The sequence below is a fragment of the Paramisgurnus dabryanus genome, chromosome 14, assembly GCF_030506205.2.
Source record: "Paramisgurnus dabryanus chromosome 14, PD_genome_1.1, whole genome shotgun sequence".
Classification (NCBI taxonomy): Eukaryota; Metazoa; Chordata; class Actinopteri; order Cypriniformes; family Cobitidae; genus Paramisgurnus; species Paramisgurnus dabryanus.
In genome coordinates, this window is record NC_133350.1 from 9,562,947 (window position 1) to 9,581,039 (window position 18,093).

Consider the following 18,093-nt stretch of genomic DNA (forward strand, 5'->3'; position numbering starts at 1 on the left):
GAAAAACACTTTGGAAAAGGGAGTCGGGCCGATTACCAAAACACACTTGTAGCCAATCAGCAGTTCCATGAAACGAACGGATTTGAAAAGCGCAGTTTCCCTGATTGGCCATCTAATCTGTACGTTGTGATTGGCCTGAATACCTCTGACATCAGATGTGACGCTCTTTACAATGTTTGAAAGATTCGCTCACAGTGCAATTCTAACAGGAGTTAACTTAGAGGCTGTGAGTCTGAAGCAGGAGGAATTATGATAATGTTGGTCTTGTCTACATCATCAATCCCAGGAAGTAAACCGTTGCATACAATCCGTGTGTTTGATGTAGTCCAAGAAAAGAGATTTACGTTGGAGACGTTAACACGTGTCATCGTTTACTTTTGGGGTTTGTACCGTTTGCATATCGTTAACATGAACTAATACACACTTACGCACCAAAGGAAATTTAAAATTGTGAATCGGACCATCGGCGCTCCTTAAATAAAATACTGTCAACGAATAGACACAAACCAAAATTGAACCAAACCCATATAAAAAAGAATCAAATCGAACGGAATGGCCACATTGGTTGTTATACCCAGCCCTAATTTCCGGTTTATTTGTTTATTATTTGAAAGACAAAAATCACACTGCAATATACAGTGTCTATTGAATTAATAAAATGTTTCTTAAGCCGCCTTTCCACTGCACACGACATACGGAAACGACAGTCGGAGTTCTCCCCCTAGTGGCAGTCGTAATGAGTTTTCGGTTTAATCGTATATGGGAGAGAAGCTCATTTCAGCGCAAGAGGCTTCATTCTAATATGTTTACCATGGTGGAATAAATAAATGAACGCAATTGAATGAAACGATAAACAGCTATGCATATATGACAAAGATTGACAATATTTTTTGGAGAGAACATATAAAGACAAGATTAAAATAATAACGTACACGAATTAAATTAATATTGTATTACTTATCAGTAATCAAAAGTGTTTTTTTAAGAATTCAAGTGTTACTAATAAAGTTAAACCAAAAGGATTAATCATTTTCACCTCACACACAGTTTGTGATTGGAATACAATGAAAAACATAACTTCCGGTCGGCATATCGCATGCGGTTTAGTCGCACAAGTTCAAATTTTTTAACGGATCCAACGCTCAAAACGGATCCGATATTTACGCATCCGCAGATGGTCGGCACCTCACGCAACCCCTTTGCGACTCTCCATAGGAAATGAATGACTTCCGGCTTATCGGCCGTCGTTTGTCGTGTGCAGTGGAAAGGCGGCTTTACTAACCTGTCAGGTTAAGGATGCTAACTTCAGCCTTTACAAATATTACAAAGCCTTTGCAAACATTACAAATAATTTAAAAATACGTCATTTAAAATCATTAAACTTACACATGTAACTTATTTTCACCACTGACTGCAATTAAAGCTGACACCGTATAAGAGGAAAGAAGCCCTTTATTTGAGATGTGGAAGTTAAAAATAGATGAGATGATCTTGGCTGTGAATACCTGGAGTATATAAACAGACTGTGACAGATTTCAGTGATTTGTGTGAGGCAGTTGGTGCAAGTTTGTCACGGAGGAACGCTGTGAACTTTATCATTTTATGGTCGATACAAATAAGCATATCTGCAGGATGTAAATGTGACTTGATGACACTGAAAGTTGAAGAAGGTCTGCCAGCAGACAACAAATCTGACACAGTGACACTTTCTTACATCCTCAATGGCGTTAACTCTGAATTTCAGCATTTTGTCAGAATCTGCGATTTTGAAATGAGAACAAATCGTTTCTGACATGTCACTTCTTGGAAGCAATGCAGTGTTTATTTATTTTCAGTTTCTTATTTAGGTTTTGTAAACATGATGTTTGTAATATGAACATCTTGCAGTGGTTATTTTAACAGCTCAGGTGAAGATCATGTCAATGTGAACCGTTTTACCTTCAGCTTTGTTTTTGCTTCAGGCAAAACAATGTCAGTAAAAATTCTGTAGACATGATGCAGACATAGCTGGGTCATTTCTGTCTACACTATGCAGTGCCTCATGATCTCCGTAACTTTTTAAAAATAAAATTGCCTGTATTTTACAGTAGAAAAAGTAGTATTGACTTTGCTCGAACTAGACTTTACTAGTTTATCCAATATATGTGGGTGTATTTGATGGAAACATAAAATACATCATAATACAAAAGCATTAGAGGGAAATGGATGAGATCTCTTGGAAATGTTTTATATTTCAAGATCAAATCTCTTATAGAGAAATGAGAATGTTGACACACAGATGAAATAGACAATAGACCCTGCAAAGTGACGTATTGTACAGTCAGCCCAGATGATATAGAGAGAATATGTGAAGTGAAACTTATAGTCAACCCTGTTCAACTTTCCTTTTTTCTGTGCACGTTGTGAAGTAAAAGTTTGAAAACTTTGCTCCTTTCATATGACATGTGTCAGAACCTCGACATGTTGAGAAGGTAGTCTGACAGGTGAGACGGTCTATCTCCACATTGTGTTTCCGTCATGCATCGTTTTTTCCCCTGCATGTCATGATTTGCTTTGACGTTGTGTTGTGCAATCAATGCATCTGGATAGACAGGAGATTGGCCTCTCAGCTATTTCATTGCTCTTACACCACCCATATATTGATAGGTTTTGGTTCTACAGTTCAGAAGGTCACAGACAAACAGGGTCAAAGGTCATCACAACATGCAATGTGGTACAGTTGGGGAGGAGGTGATGGTTTGGCTCTTTAGTTTATTGGATCAGGGCACACTTGGAAAGACAAAGGCAGCATCCGAAATCGCATACATGATCCCTGCACAATCTAATGTGTCTTATTATTTCATTCTCTTGCACTGTGTGCAACACGTTTCGTCTCCCTCTTCGCGTTTTGTCCACTTTCCCTGCTGCTTATGAATTCTTAAGCTTCTTAAAAGTCCTCGACATAACAATTTTGGACCTTAAGAGCTCTTTTAGGGGATAAGATGCTTTCTGAATTACTTTTTTCACTAGATTATTTTCTTATTTTTCAGTGGAAACGCACACATCTATAAGAAATGTCTTAAAGGAGACATATCATGAAAATCTGACTTGTGCTATAGTTGGGTCCACAGTGCTTTTATCAACCTAGAAATAGGAATAAGAACGACCCAGTAACTTAGTTTTGGTAAACCATTCTCCACAAGCATGTGAAAAAATAGGTAATTAAAATGTGGCTCCCCTGGTGATGTCAGAAGGGGATAATACCTCCCCTTAATCTGCACTATCCAACCACGCCACTGCCATTTAGTACAGAGATCAGCTCATTTGCATGTTAAAGGACACACACAAAAACGGCACATTTTTCCAAACACCTACAAAGCGACAATTTTGCAACGAAGTATCACGAAATGACGTACCTATGCTTATGCTTTCTGACGCGGTTTTCCGCCTCATGTCATGCATTTCTGTTTACATGTCACTGTCACGTATTTGTTACTCAACTGTTTTGTCCTATTTTCTTACCATTGTCGGTTTAGGGTTAGATTTACATAAAATGAGATCCTTACCCAACTCTAACCCTAATGCCAGGTGAAAAAATTTTTTAAATATAAAAAACAATCATGAAAAAAAGGTATAAACCAATACTGGAAGTGACATCCTAACGCAAACACCAAATTTAACCCTAAACCGAAGGGTCAATGGTTTGAAAATAGGACAAAACAGTTGAGTAACAAATATGTGACAGTGACACGTAAACAGAAGTGCGTGACATGTTCACGCAAAAAGCTGGAAAACCGTGTCAGTGTAACGTATAAGACTCACACATTTACGTGACTATATAATTTTGTGATACAAGGTTGCAATTTAAACATGTTATAATAAATTATCTATATGATATTTTGAGCTAAAACTACACATATGTACTCTGGGGACACCAAAGATTTATTCGACGTCTTAAAAAAGTCTTGTATAATTTCCCCTTTAAAATTTTGTCACTAAAGGGTAATTTAGTATTTTTCCTGAATACGGGCCCTGGTTTGTAGTATTGTGCAATGCTATCTTTGTTGCTAAATTATTCGAATGTTTATGTGTCATATTCAATGCAAGCATTGTAAAAAGTTAATCACCTTTCATTATAATCACCAAACAATACTAGATGAACTGCTGCTTGTCCCATTGAGTTTTCCCAGTCCTCTCTAGAGATCATTGTTATATTTCATTACGTTGTGCATGTGGCTTTACAGAAATCAAGATGTACATGGAGTGCGGTTTAGGAGTTGTGTGCACATGGGGGAGCAGAGTAGCTCCCCGAGGCAGATTTCACATGTTTTCCTCTTGAATTCAAACAATCTCTGCTACGGTACAATCCCTACAGCTGCGCTCTCACAAGGCGGTTAAACACTAAGTGAAATCAAGTTGAATTACTTGACATCTAATACGTGGATACTGTATATGCGAGAGCTCAAGATGATTTGTGACTTCATCATAAAAGCGTAACACGCATGGCTGTAAAAAGTCAGTTGCTTCGTTTTCTTTAATGTTGTTGTGTGATTAATGGGCCTTAACTTAACGTCAACTTAAAACATCATTAACAACCTGTTTTACTTCTTTAATGTGATGTATTTCCAAGTGGAAAAAATGTTGGGTGGTTTGGAGATAAAGTTGTATCATATTATGTAGACAATTTTGAAGTAACATGCTTAATAAGTGGTTCACAATAAGACTAAAAAAACGTGTTTTTTATATTTTTTTCTTTTTTGAGTAGTAATAATCATTGAAAAAATCAGGGTGTTTATCAAATTTATGCCATATACTTAGCTAAGCGTTCTAGTTTTTCAAGCAGGGGATCCAATTAGATCAACATCAACCTGAAACCCAGAGTTCTTTCATAACCTCATAATCTCACCACCGGCTAGCATATCACTTTGAATTCCTGTGTATCACTTGCCCAGTTCTTCTAGTGAACCATCTGTCATATCAGTTTGCACTGATTTCCAGCCCTATAGCACATAATGTGCTCCTAAATAACAAAGCATTACTGGATGCCTCATAAATTGTGATGCGTCGATGGAGATCTAAAGAGGATTTGTAGTGCGCTAGATCGCTTCCCGCAAGAATTCATGAACAGTTTGAATACTCATCATTGTGAAGGGAACTATGAAACCGTAATGCTTCATTTTATATGCACCGAATTGTTTTATCATTAGGTGAATATATTGTAAGACCTTCCAGTACTTTTTAACTTTAAAATATGTTGAGATGATTCTGACTGTCTGTATTTTTGAAACCAGATTGATTTAGAGATGAAATCCATCACTTTTTTGTCTCCCCCTTTCATTTCATCAGTCATAATATCCATGCTGTGCATATTTGCCTGTGATAATCGGTAACCAAAGTAACACAGGCTTGTGTAATGTGGTGATGTTAACAGTGCATGAGCACTGTAATGCCACACATGAGCACTATCCTATTAAAAAGCAGCGATCGCAGTTTTGTGCTGCTGGTTCTCAGCAAGAAATTTAAGAGAAAAATTAGATTCTAGCTTCTGACCACAGTTCTTCTTATAGCGTTATTACGGGTCAGATTTAAGCAATACTTGCTTTTCTGGTTCCTACAGGGCCGATTAAATCAGTTAGGTGTTTTACATCTAAAAATAGTAGGTTTGGGGAACTGTGAAGTGCTGAATGAGTAAAATGTCAAATCTGTGAGGATGTACAGATCAGTGGTCTCTGGTGGATTTTGGAGTTAGTTTTAACGTTTTTAATGGCAGGAGGTACACAATGTGTCAGTCATCTGCACCGTGTCTGTAATTCAGTTGTCACTACATGATGTTTAATTGTCTAGCTGCCCTACATTAATCCCAATGCTAATGTAGCTGTCCATGGTGCTGAAGTGAGAAGCCAAAAGTGAACGGCGCTGTCCAGTTAACCACATGCTTACACCAACCTTGTGTCATTAAAAATGTACTTTGCCACAGGTTCTTCTCTCTCAAAACAGGTTCAGCTGTAAGTGTGCATATCAAACTCTGTCGCTCATAGATTCAGTGGTAGCAGACTTTCCAAGCAAGCCTATTGGTCTATTTACAGTTAAAGATATCAAGCATAGACATACCTTTAGAAAACTTTCCTAGAGGAAACTTTACATTTGACTTTTTGTTGTGAGATGCAGTGCATTTTGGTGAACATGAGAAACCACTCAAGCAGACACTATACACATATGCTTCATCTAAGTCTTTTAGACGTTGAGACCCTAAGGGCCAAGCTGCTGTTGCGAGTAAAGGCATAGTTTACTCATCAACCGGTTCCCCATGGTAAAGTGTTCGAACACTTCTGCTCAATGGTTGCATTCATTTTTGAGTCAATGTCTTTAGGAATACTTTAAACTTAAGTATTATTAAAATGGCGGTGATTCTTTCTATGTATTGATTTTATTCTTTGTAAAGCACTTTGGTCAACTTTAGTTGTTTTAAAGTTCTCTATAAATAAGTTTGAGTTAGTAATTTGAGTTGAGTGATCTTATATCTGCTTGAATCAAATTTTTACCTCATTTTAGACGAATTAATACATACCTATCTTTTTTTTCAATGCGTGCACTTAATCTTTGTACAGCGAGTCGTGACAACTTTGTACAACTTGGCGCGCAGTAACATTATCACTCCTGACCACTCCCCCTCTCGCTTAATCTTACGTCAATATTACTGCACCCGAAGTCGAAGTGCTGCAAACTGTGCTCTTCTGCCATACTATACAGTTATAATTTGTTTTATCCACATAAATCACCACGTTTTATTTTGTGCCACCATACTTACTTGTGCATCTACTCATGTAACAGTCTTTAAATAGGGAAAACATGGAAGTGTTTGGTGGCTTCAGAATTCATCCCTGTTTGGATCCTAAGGAATGAATGGGGCTAGGCTAAATGCTAACACATTCACAACGCGCTGTTACTGTACAACGATTAAGTGCACGCATTGATAAAGATAGGTATGTATTAATTCATGTTCAGGTAAAAACATAGTCAAATATAAAAAAATGGTGGTGTTTTCCTTTAAGGTATGAAAAAGAGAGATTTTTATTTTCTTTATTTCAGTTTATAAGGTTACGGCATTAAGTTTATAGGGTTATATTTTTGTGTGCTGTAGCTATGGGTTATATCAATAGACACTTATTAAAAATAGTAAACGTTTAACAATTAGGCTACTTGAAGAGTCATTAGGTAAAATATCGATAATTATACTTCGTAAAACAATTTGGGTCTTGAAGAGTAAGTCTTAGTTTTGCTGTTTTGATATGATTTATCAGAAAATCACCCCACTATTGAGCTTAATACCACTTCTTTTGTACACACTGTTAATAATTAAACATTCCCAAAATTGTTATTTGCCAGGCTGTATGGTTCCATAAAGAAGCTTTAACATATACAAAACTTCAGTTCTGTGGAAAAAGGTTCTTACTATAAAATGTAAGACGGAAAGGGTTTTTGGGAACCCCTACTCTGAACTCTTCAAAACTTTTATTTTTTAAGCTTGGAAACAAGGGTCAGGACAAATTATTACAATAACCCCTATTCAGTTTATGGACTTTATTTGGTTTATTATATGGCCACCCCTCTTTAAACGCCTGCCAGATTCATTCGCATTATTATCTCCCCAGCGCGCGTCTCTCTCTCTCTCTTTCTCTCTCTCTCTCAATCTCTCTCCCTCTCTCTCTCTCTCTCTCTCATGCGCGTGCGACTGAGAAAAAACCGCCGGCGTCAAACAGATGGGAAAACATCCGCGCGCTTCACGACCGTTACCGCGCAGAGGTTAACCGTCAAAACTCAACGGTCGACGACACCAAACTTCGGTCCGTCCAAAAGACTTCTGGACCGAGGACTTGAGGACATTCGACGCCTGATACGACTGATAAAGTAAGTTTTGCGGTAAATTAGATCGTTCTTAAAAACACGATGGACCAAATTTAAGTCTGTGAAGTGTTTTCATAAGAGTTATACTTAAAGGAAAGCATTAGTCAGCTTTATTAGACAAATAATAACTTGAATGGGGAAGCAGTCGATACGTTGTTTCGGTCACACTTTACGTGGGTGTTTAGGTATTAAGTGCTGAGATTACCAACAAACAGCTTTGAAATATTCTGTAGAGTTTATTTAGACGAAGTATAGTAATGTTGCACGTAGCAATGAAAATGCAAGTTTTTAACTTATTTAAGAAAGACGCTTTTAAAACGAACAAAAAATAGTGAATGGATGTACAGTAGCCTACAGGTATATAGATTAGAGTGTAGTTATTTGATGCGCACTACTGCAGATTGATTCATAATACACAATGCGCATCTGTACCTGTGATGAGGCAATGTTTTACGTGTTGGCGTCATATATTATTGTAGTATTTCGTTAAAATTGTACTTGAATAATCTTAAACCCGATTTGTGCATAAATATAACGTAGACACCGAAAAGTAGTTGATCTGAGCATATTTTGTGTATTTTTATTTGACGAGGTAAAATAGCCTAATTATTTTAATTATGTTAGCAGCGTGTTTGTAGTTTATAAAGCATTTAGTAGCTTATAATTAAAAAATGATGGTACATTGTACTACTTGTTGAGAGACGAATCGTGTGAAACTCGTCGGCCGTTATTAAATAATGTGTTGATAGCCACATGCATTCATTCATGAAGCAACCAAAGATCTTATTCTTATTTGTGTGGTTATTTGTGTAAGTTTTGAGATGACATTAATCATGCTGTCTTTTATGTTTCATAATACTGTATTTGCAAACTGTTTACAATAAATGTATCTTTTCTCTCAAAATTAGAAACCTATAAGAATCTCTTACACCATACAGTATAGGGTTTCATGAGTCAGATTATTTGGCAGATTATCAGTTTTAATGTTTATCTGTTGTATTTATAATGTTTATCTATGCCTTTTGACTTTATTTTTTGACTGCAATCAATTACTTAACCAATTGAAACACACACACACACACACACACACACACACACACACACACACACACACACACACACACACACACACACACACACACACACACACACACACACACACACACACACATTATGGTGTATGTGGTTTACGGGGTTCCCCTTACCTACCCCAGTCCCTAACCCCAATGTCACAAAAACATGTTGCCAGTCTTTAATCTATGAAAAACTACCATTTAGTATGTTTTTTTAGCTTTTCCGTTTATGAGGACACTCTCTGTGTCCCCGTAAACCACCTTTATAGCATAATAAACATGTCATTATACACTCATGTCCCCGTAAACCACATAGACCAACCCACACACACACCTATCTATCTGTCTGTCTGTCTGTCTGTCTGTCTGTCTGTCTGTCTATCTATCTGTCTATCTATATGTCATTTTGACATTTAAAATAGATGTAAGAGCGATACTTGGTGTCAAATATTTATGTTGCACATAATAACAGTGATTCACTGTACTTACAGCATATTACAGAAACATAAACCGTGCTTGGTGGTTAGGCACATTCAGAATTATGAAAATGTGTGCAGATGTGAGTTTACTTCTGTGCTCCGAGCCGTGTGTTTGGCCCCTGAAACAGATGGGGTCCAACCCTGGGTCTCAAGTGGTCTTTAGGAAAGGCTTATGGAAAAATGTTGACTGCTTTAGTCACTTTGTTACAGATTACATTTCATTGACTGGGAGATTTTCCCAGTGCTGCTGATGGTGTGTGGTCACTCATCTTCTGACGTTCTGTAAGATCTTGTGCTGGAACAGAGCTGTTTGTTATTAGTTTATCCTGTGAAATGGATAGTGACATAAATGTTTCCACAAGAGCAATAAAATATTATGATAATATAACTACCCTTATTAAATTGGCATTTGATTGGTGCCATTGGGAATGGTTGGAGGGCATGTAATTAGGATTAATGGGATCATGAAATGCACATGGGGCTTGAAACGCTAGCATGATCACCACCATGGGCTCTCTAAAGGTGTTGGTAGATGTGCCGTGGCTTTAGTGAGTTTTGTGGTTTCATTGACTGGAAAAGTAGGCTCAGACAAATGTTACCATAAAGTGAACTGTAATTTAAACTGTTGATGTAATAAATGCTGGTTGTGATTTCTGCTCCCCAGATTGGGGATTTTAGTGTAATCTTTTTCACATTAGACACATACTTTTATACTGAATTATAAAAAGTTTACTTATTGGAATGGAAAAGCTTTGGGCTACATTATGGCTTAAAAAACCTGCTTAATGTAGCATATCTCTGCATAACGCCTAATCTTGCTTGTTTAAACTCAAGAATACACGTGCACACCCTTAAATAATACTATGATAATATTTGACATCTTTGACATTGTGATGTCTATTGTGAATATTTTTTAAGTCTTAAAGATTATAAGAAATGATAAGGAGAGAGAGAGAGAGAGAGAGAGAGAGAGAGAGAGAGAGAGATCAAAAATGTAATAAACGAACACAAGCCTTACACGACAACACCCCCATCGTCTATCACTATTGACAGAATGCTCCAGTACATAATCATTGCATAGGCTGTTACCTGTGTGCACCAAAAACACACTAGCTACAAGAACTGAGTAGGATAAATAAGCTTCTGGACAATTACAGGTGAAGCTACTGTACACAAAAACGTTTTTAAAAGCTTTTAAGGGGTTTTTCACTCCATAAGATGGAAAAAGGGAGCTATAGACTAAAACAGTGATTCATCCTGGTTGTTATCTCTCAGGAAGGTAAAAAATATGTAAACTGAGCTGAGTTGATCCATACTGAGATGAAATACTGCAGTTTAATGGTGCATTACAAAACTGCAAAAAAAAAACTGTGAAACAAAAGTCAACAAAAAAGCTTGGCTTCAAATAGCAACAACTTGCCAATGAATAAGTGCACAGAATATTTGTTTTAGTTTCTCTAGGTGTAGGGATCAGCACACTCATTTGTGTATCATATCGCTGGCCATTAGTCTTCAAGACCTCAGTCAATAGGTAGCTAACCCCCATGATGCTCAGATTGCATATTTTTGACCTTTCCTGAGAGATAACAACCAGGGTGAATGAGTGTTTTAGTTTATAGCTCCCTTTCTCCATCTTATGGAGTGAAAAAACTGAAAAGTATTATCGTCAGCAAAAATGAATGAACGATTTTGTGTACAGTAGCTTCACCTTTAGTTGTCTAGAAGCGTATTTATTTTAGCAGAACCCTGAGATACTCCGTTATCTTGTAGTTGGTGTCTTTTTGGTGCACACAGGTAACAACAATGATTATGTACTGTAGCTTTCTGTCGATGGTGATGGATGATGGAGGGTGTTGTGGCCGTACATTCACATTTAAGCGACTTTGTCGTTTTGTGTCGCTTGTCTCTTTCAAAAGAGGCGTTTCTAAATCTGGTTGTCATAAACAAATGAGTACCGTCCACTCCAGTAACTGATGAGAGACAATGACGTGAAATCCACTGCTTCGTTCTCATTGGTAGTCACTCCTGAATGCTGCTCATAATTTGCATAGAGTTACACATTTCTCAACTTTGTCGCACGACTGGACACGCCCCATCCAGTCGCCAACGGTCACTGTCGCTTGTGTTGCAGGAAGTCGCTGCTAGTCTGAATGCAGCTTAAAGCTTGTGTTTATTTATTACATTTTTGATTCTCTCTCTCTCAAGAATATAATTTTTTATATTCTTTATTAACAAGCTATCATCACAGTTTTAAAGATGTCAAGGATTTAAGTCAATTGATTGTGACTACTTTATTTCTGTGGCAGATTGAATTAAGAGAACAATCCCACTGAACTCCGTATCATTGACCAGGACAAAAGATCAAACAATAGAGATTATAATATTATTGAAAATGTCCCAGTTGGAAGATTTTTTTCTTTGCCACTGTGATTGAGTCCCTGTGTGATGAGCCCAATATGATGTCACTTATTTTTCGTCAGCCCCCCTTGCTGTAATGACAGAAGGAAAAATGAAAAGAAATATCCACAGTCACATTCACTGTGGATGGATTTTTTTTCTCATGAAAAACAACAAGCAACATGGTCTGCAATGACGTCAAGACCTTCTAGAGACAAAAGGAAAGTAGACTGTAGCACAGCTTTCTGTTGAAAGGGTTACTTGTGGCATCAGGCAACTTCAAAGCCCCACTCCAGCTGATAGCCCCCCTAAATAGCGAATTTGAAGGGGAATTTTAAATCAAAAATTGATACATATTTCACCTCCACATTGATTCATGCTGCCACGAAAGACATTTTTATTTCTCTCTTGAATTGTTTGTATGAGGAATTATGATAACTATATTCCTGATCCATTACAGGCTACATTATCTAAGCATTTTGTTTTTGTATAACATTACATTGTCTTAAGGTCATATCATTTAAATTAACGTCTGGCAACTAAAGTAAACAAATATAGATATAATGATCATTGCATTCTACTTTTACTAATCAATCCCTCCAGAAAAATGCAATTATGTGATTGCATGATTTAATGCATAATCAGCCATATTTCACCACAAAAATACGCAGCACTTTTACCGCATAAATTGCAGATTTTTGTGCGCAAAATATGCAGGCTTTCATGATTTCATAATCCCCGCATTTTTGTAGGAGAAAGTCACGTATAACTTAGCAGAAAGTTGAAAAATGTTGCATTCACTCCATACAAGCACAACCATGTCCCCTGTTGCTATGGGAACGCTATGAAGTGACGTAATTACGCGACGTGAATATTATTGAAAAGCAGCAACCCCAACCGCATGTTTTGCAAGTTCCCGCATGCTTTTGCATGTTCCCGCAGTTTTTGCAAGTTCCCGCAGTTTTTGCAAGTTCCATCATGCTTTTGCAAGTTCCCACAGTTTTTGCCAGTTCACGCAGATTTTGCCAGTACCCGGAGTTTTTGCCAGTTCCCGTATGCTTTTGCACATTCCCGCAGTTTTTGCAAGTTTCCACAGTTTTTGCAAGTTCCCGCATGCTTTTGCAAGTTTCCGCAGTTTTTGCAAGTTCCCACAGTTTTTGCCAGTTCTTGCAGATTTTGCCAGTTCCCGCAGTTTTTGCCAGTTCCCGCATGCTTTTGCACATTCCCGCAGTTTTTGCAAGTTTCCACAGTTTTTGCAAGTTCTCGCAGATTTTGCCAGTTCCCGCAGTTTTTGCCAGTTCCCGCATGCTTTTGCACATTCCCGAAGTTTTTGCAAGTTTCCACAGTTTTTGCAAGTTCTCGCAGATTTTGCCAGTTCCCGCAGTTTTTGCCAGTTCCCGCATGCTTTTGCACATTCCCGCAGTTTTTGCCAGTTCCCGCATGCTTTTGCACATTCCCACAGTTTTTGCAAGTTCCCGCATGCTTTTGCACATTCCCGGAGTTTTTGCAAGTTTCCACAGTTTTTGCAAGTTCTCGCAGATTTTGCCAGTTCCCGCATGCTTTTGCCAGTTCCCGCATGCTTTTGCCAGTTCCCGCATGCTTTTGCCAGTTCCCGCATACTTTTGCAAGTTTCCGCATGCTTTTGCAAGTTCCCGCATGCTTTTGCACATTCCCGCAGTTTTTGCAAGTTTTCACAGTTTTTGCAAGTTCCCGCATGCTTTTGCTAGTTTCCGCACTTTTTGCAAGTTCCCACAGTTTTTGCCAGTTCTCACAGATTTTGCCCGTTCCCACAGTTTTTGCCCGTTCCCGCAGTTTTTGCCCGTTCCTGCAGTTTTTTCAAGTTCCTTTTCAATATAGACTTTTCAAAGTCTTATCCGTTTAATTAGCACAATGTACTGTATGTTAGCTATATTTTGGAGATGTTTTCCATAGGTTAAACAGTTTTGTATTCCCCAGCATTTTTTTTGAAGAGATTTATTTTGTTTTGCTATTCAAGGTGTCTTTCACAATCTTCGTTTGGTTGTCCACCAAAATGAAAATATTTGCCGATTGACAGCAAGCAATGGATTAAAATGTCAATGGAAGTTATTGCCTGTCATCCAGTTTTTCTTAAGTTGGCTGTCAACACAAATGGTGTAATTTAATTTAATTTGCAGATGGACATGGTTTCTCCTGTCCCCTCTGTGATCCACTAGCCAAAGAAACACTCTTTCAGGTGAAGAAGGCGTAAATCCATTTTCATTAAAATCACCAGGACTCCAGGATTTGGCCTCTGTTAGCATGTATGTAGAGATCAATAAAGGGCAATAACCTTAAGGCACACACAGGTTCCATATTTGTATGCATTCTGATGAAGTTACAGCCAACCCTAGTGTATAAACGCGTGTGAGTGAAGTGCCTAGTTTTCACTCTTGCCAAAATTTTATAAGCCCTACTTGTCATACTGCACTAAACTTTGCCAAAGGCAATTTTATGGTTCTAAATTTTACCAGGCCACATGGTTTCATAAACAGCTTTCCGAACATGTGGCACATATAAAAGTTCTTGTCCAAATCTTGCATGATTTAATTCAGAGACAGTTCTCTATGCATGCTACGCTGAGCGTACCTTTTTATAAGTGTCGCATGGCTGTAACCATTAATCAATGGTGAATGTTTATAGCGGGTAATTAATTCAGTGAGGAATAAGACAGATGCAAGGTTGCGTCTTGCGAACAATTTTGTTGTTTTACAAAGATCTAGTCGACTTTGTCAAGCAGAACATATCCACAGATGAATTGAGTTTGCGTGGGATATGTCGTCAAACACTTCCAAGCCTTTTAAAAGCAAGCACTAGCTCTAATTCAGAAGGATTTCATTCACATGATGGTTTGCTGTGCTTCCAGTTACCCACACAAAGACCTCATCTCCATGTGCCTGTACATGTAAATGTACTATTTTAACCGTCTGATCTTAGATAAAAAGCAAGACGTTTTTTTAAAGATAAGTGCTGAAACAGGCGGCTCCTAAATTTAGCCTCGTATAACATCATGCTCCCAAACCATGTGGGTTTTATTTTTTCGCGCTCTGATTTACTGGAACAGTAGAGTGAAATGCCATTGAGGGACTTTGTAACCAAGGCAACAAACAATAGCAGAGCAGAATGGTCAGATTAGTGTATGAGAACTGAGGAGCTTATATTTGATGTTTTTTGTATATAGCGCTTGGGTGGGAGCCATGCTGTGCCACTTAGGGCCTTTTCACACCTGGTCACTTCATGTGTTTTCTGGGATCAGATAGCTATCTGTTTTGTAAACACTGTTACATTTACATTAGGCCAAAATTGATAATTATTTTGATCTTTTACTTCTGCGCAAAATGCACTATTCATGACTCCACCTTAAAAAACTTAAGATGATGTTTATGCCACAAAAGGCAGCACTTACTGTATATTGTACTGTATGTTGGGCAAGGGACGCGCATCTGCTTGCACGGCATGAGCTGGACCGCACAGTACAGAGCACCAGGAGAGTGAGACAGCGTGATAACTAACAGGACCATGGCAGAAAAAAGCGCTTCACAAAACGCTATCTTGAAGTTTTATTTCTTTGTTGAATATCATCGGACTATTATATTTGTACTACAAAGCTTTTTTAACAACTGTCGTCGCTCCATAAAGCAACAAACGTGTCGTCTTTGTTTGTTTGGCTCTCTTCCGGCTAACTTGCGAGTGACGTGCTTACATTTGGGAGGAGTCAAGAACTGACATGTGTGGTTTTATCAACCAGATGAATTTACACTTGTTCGGTTTCATCTGAAATGTGTCTCAGACCACCTCCTGAAGTGGTTTGAGCAATTGGATTTAAGTCTATCTCGGAAACATTTCGGAGGCCATTAGCACCTTTTTTATGATCAGGAAGCTATCCTATCAGAGAAAACGCATGAAGTGACCAGGTGTATTCATTGGATGGCAGGGTTTAAACTGGTACAGCTACAGATTCCCAGACAAATGTTTTATTGCAAGAAATGTAATGTAAATGAAAAATATTTTGATTTATGTTTGATTTATCGACTAGTGTTTATCTAAAAATTATATTGCATACTAAATTCTGCTGTTTTTTTAACACAATGCTGGGTAAATATTGGGCCAAACACATTAATAAATAAACCTATGCTGGGTTGTTTTAATGCAGTGTTTCTCAATCTTTTTGGAGTATTTGACCCCCATGATATCTGAAACCAGCCTCGTGGACCCCATACCCCTGTGCTTACCCGTTTTCTTTCCAATCACAATGATTTGCACAGTTAAAAGCTATAAATGCAATATAAGTGAATGCAATTTACGTAATTAAATAATTTTTTTAATGACTGGAAACTAGAATTGCATGTAGCCATTTAATTTGATTACATTGAAATGGCACAACAAATTACACAATCAATCACTACAACATTGTTAATTCCAGAACAACTCAGGGCTCCAGACTAACTTTTTTCACTAGGAGCACAGTGGCCCCCAACTGAAAATTTTAGGGGCACAACCAGAAAATTTAGGGGCACACACCGTAACTCAACATGCTAACCAAATATTCACATTTCTATAATTTCCACTGTATTACTAATAAATACTTTAATGATAGATCCAGAAAGTACAATGTGCTGTTTCAAATCCAGTGTCACATTTTATTGTGCACTTTTGGAAAAAAAGGTAAAATTTACTGGTTGCACATGTGCGACTGGATGTAAAATTCAGTGGCACACTCTCAAATTTTAAGGGCAAAATGCCACCATTTGGGGGCAGTCTGGAGCCCTGCAACTGCATGTAAATTAAAACATCCGTTAATGTCCAATCTGAGATTTTTGAGTAATTTGAAATTTACTTTCATTTGTGAAATGACACTTTTTTAATACTAAAATTTAATTCTACTGCATTGAAATAATTACACAACACATGCTTCATATACAACCAATTCTCTGGAACAACATTTTCTTAAATTCAGATTAATTTGGCAATAACTGTTTGACATATCCATCTGAATGCTATGTTACTTGAATGTTACTTGAATCTTTTGTTTAATGTAAAATTTGCTGCAAAAATAAAAAAACGCACGAGGTCATTTAAAACAATTTCTATTTTCAACCTTAATTCTGGTTTATTCTTTTACTCAATAGAACAAAACAAAAATAATGTAAGATACTAATTTTTTTTTTATGGTTTTACGGACCCCCTGCAATTATGCCACGGACCACTAGGGCTCCGCATACCCCCCGTTACGAAACACTGTTTTAATGCAATGCTTGGTTGTTTCCACTCATGGTTGGGTTAACAAAAACCCAATTTATAGCCCAACATGTGTTCTGTCCAATATTTACCCAGCATTGTGTTGAAAATATCCCAGAGAATTTAGAGGGTAGGTTTAAGACATGAATGCAAAGCCACCTCCGTCAAAAATGAGATAATGATGTTGACCGAATGCTCTTGGCACATATATGTGTCACGGTGATCCGTGTCATGTTTTGTTTGTCTCTCCGATTACGTCACCTGGACATTCACGGACTGATTCATCACACCTGTTCCCTGTTAAGTGTTGTGTATTTATACTGCTGTCTGTTTCTCACCTGTCGCCGGATCATTGTCATTGTCATTACGTTCATGTCTGTTCCCCGTGTCACATTTTGGATGTTCCTGTGTTGCTGTTTTACTCCTCGTGTTTTGTTTCTGTTCATTTTATATTAAATGTTATTTATTTCATGGTGAACCCTGCACTTGCGTCCTGATTCCTGTACCCAGTCATGACAGAATGATCCGGCCAGACTGGACGCAGCGGGTTCACGGAGGGCGGCTCCCCCAGGAGTTTCGTCGAGGGGGAGTAGTGACATCGGGGTTCATTCCCCATCAGCCCCGATGTCTCTTGGGGACCACCGTGAGCGATCGCTCGCTCCTGCGAGCATGCGGGAGGAGGATCGGCCCAGGCGGTCCCCCAATGGTTGAGTCGTCGTCGACGGTCCCTCGGAGGACCACCATCCTGCTCGCAGGGGGATCCGGAACGGACCACGCCCGATCATTTCCCCGGGGTGGCTACCGTGAGAGGGTCTCCGTTTCCGCGAGGGGATGGGAGATGACTTCCGGGGGCAGCTGATCGTCGGCGATTCCCAGGAGGGGGGTAATTCGTCTGCCTCGGTTCTCGGAGCGATCGCTCCGGTTCTCCTGGCGCAGTCCGGCCTACCGTTCCTGTTGGTCTCATCCCGGCGGCTGCCGGCTTCGCCAGGGTCCCCAAGCCCTCC

General features: G+C 38.5%; 1 protein-coding gene across 2 annotated transcripts in view; it reads left to right on the forward strand.

Annotated features, from left to right (window-relative positions):
• Window positions 1-7,708: 7,708 nt before the first annotated feature.
• camkvb (CaM kinase-like vesicle-associated b) overlaps window positions 7,709-18,093 on the forward strand; it is a 41,505-nt gene continuing 31,120 nt past the window's right edge. For both annotated transcript variants that reach the window (XM_065240976.1, XM_065240975.1), the window contains exon 1: window positions 7,709-7,887. The gene's annotated coding sequence lies outside the window, so the exon portion shown is untranslated. The remainder of the gene's footprint in view (window positions 7,888-18,093) is intronic.